Here is a 2,500-nt window from a genome sequence, read left to right as displayed (position 1 = left end):
ATATATATATATAACACACACCAAAAACACACCTTAAAAATAATATATATTTATTATATATATATAATAATAATATATATTATATATATAAAATATATATATATATAATTTAATATAATTATTTTCAGTTTTCAAGTTTTAAAAGACCCATTTTAGGATTTTTTTGCTTTTATTTTAAGTAAGTATATATTCGACTTTCCCAAGAGAATGGCTTCAAAATGAATTTGTTGTTTAATCCGAAAACGTCGATTAAAAAATATGTGCCCCTGATACGCTGCACTAGCACCAGAAAAACAAAGTCCTGACGTCACTGTATAATATATATATAATATATTTTAATATATATATATATATATATTATATATATATATTATTATATTATATATGGTAAAACACGTGATACTATGGTAGAAAAAACCCCAATGCACAAACAAATACATGTATCGCGATACTGCCATCTCTGATATGAAAACCACACACACAGACAGACAGACAAACAACACACCACACACACCACACACACACACACACAAACACACACACACACACACACAAACACCACAACACAAGCTACATACATACAATAAAAAAAATTTATGTATATGTCACACACTGCATAACCACACACAAACACAACCACACACACAAAAAACACAAAACACACTAAAAATATATATATATATATATATATATATTATATTATATATATTTTATATATTTTAAATACTATATATATATTATATATATTTAAATAAAAAATATGAATTTTTAATAAAAATATATAATTATATATATATTATTAAAATATATAATTAATATATATATATATATATAATATATAATATAGTAATAATATAACCTCATCATCATAAAGGGGGCTAACGCCGAGGGGGGCGCATGGCCGCCCCACCCTTTCCCAACCACGAGGATTCCTCGAGGCGAGTCCCAGGCAGGCCCACGGCCCATCTCTAATTCCACGGACAGGTGCGTCGAGCTGTCCAACCATGACCCCGGGTGTCCCACAGGCCTCCTCCACCCAGAGTTGTATCGCAAAGAACAGCCGTGGGCAGGGTCACCAAGGGAAATGGCTAGGGCCCATATAGCCGATTTGGCAATCCCGAATTATGCAAGTGACAGGTCCCATGCCAGTCTAAAGGGTTTAACCGTCGGTTTGGGGAACGTGGTCCTGCCAATTTTAAACCCCAGATCCGGGAAAAAGGGACTTGTTACAAAAGCATCAAGACGAATTTCAAGACACTGGATAGCCCAGGTTTCGCTTCCATAGAGAAAAAAGGCAGTATAAAGGGGCCTTTGAAGACACTTAGTTTGGTCCTCGCATAGGTACCAACATCTCCAAATGCTTTTGTTGATAAAAGTTCAGGGCCCCTGTTCCAGATTTTCCCATCTATTTTCTTGGTCGACAGCCCAAGAAAAGGACTACCTTCCAAGGTATGTAAAACTCTCGTTACTTCCAAAATCCTCGCTGCAAGCAGGATGACTGAATGGGGTTCCCCAACAGGCCCCCAAAGTCCTGATCTTGGGTTTGGGCCAGGAGACGTCTAGGGCCCAAGGGCTTTACCTCATTGCTAAGCATCAAGATCCAAGTGACTCCAAGGGGTCAAAAGGGAAACCAACCCTCATCGGCAAAACAAAGGGCGAGACCTTGAATTGCCTATTTTTGCTCCCACTGACTTTGGTAGTAGCTCTGCCCTTTTCCAGTCCTACAGGGGGTTGATAAGTGTTGGGGCAAGGACAAGCCTTGCCCCACCTCGTTAAGGGGGGAAACCCCCGAGTTTAGGTCACCCCCAACGATTCCCACAAGCCTTTTCCGGGGGAATGTAGGGGGGCAAGCAACCCCCCCAAAATCACAAAGGCATTCCACAATTTTCAAAGCGCTAGTATTCGGTTATTTTGGCTTGCCAAAGTAAACCCGACGCTTTGGTCTCAGAAAAATGTGGGGAAGAAAAAACTGCCCGGTATGCTGAGCAGTGTAATGCCCGGAAGTTTCTACAATCCCAGCGATCCCTTTCCCCTTCCCGAGAGGGATGACCATGCCCCAGCAGGCAAGGGGAATGGTACCAGTGCCCGATGGCAGTCAGATGTTCGGGCCCCGAGCCATAGGTTCACCCCCAGCCTTTAGCAGTTTAGCAGGGGTTCACATATGCCTGCAGTTTTCCTACTTTCAGCTTGGAAAAAACCATCCAACCTCGTTAGAGTAGGAGGTTCCCCTGATGGGTGGATCTGGCACAGGTAATTTTGACACGCTTTCATCCAAACAACTGTTGGAGGGGTTCCTGGTAAACTGTTCAAATACTCGCCCCAAATTTCCCAACCCCAACATGATCGAGATGATCCATCCATCCCCTGATCGGGGCGCAGTCATCTGGAGGGGGCTTAGAGTTTAGTTTTTCGGGCTTTGGGAGGCAGGGAAAAGGCTTTACCAAGAAATGGCCTTCAACCTCCCCCAGCAAGTTCCCGAGAACGTTTCCCTTTTCCCCTT

Source organism: Penaeus monodon, unplaced genomic scaffold (genome assembly GCF_015228065.2).
Source record: "Penaeus monodon isolate SGIC_2016 unplaced genomic scaffold, NSTDA_Pmon_1 PmonScaffold_791, whole genome shotgun sequence".
Lineage (NCBI taxonomy): Eukaryota > Metazoa > Arthropoda > Malacostraca > Decapoda > Penaeidae > Penaeus > Penaeus monodon.
This window is presented reverse-complemented; position numbering follows the sequence as displayed.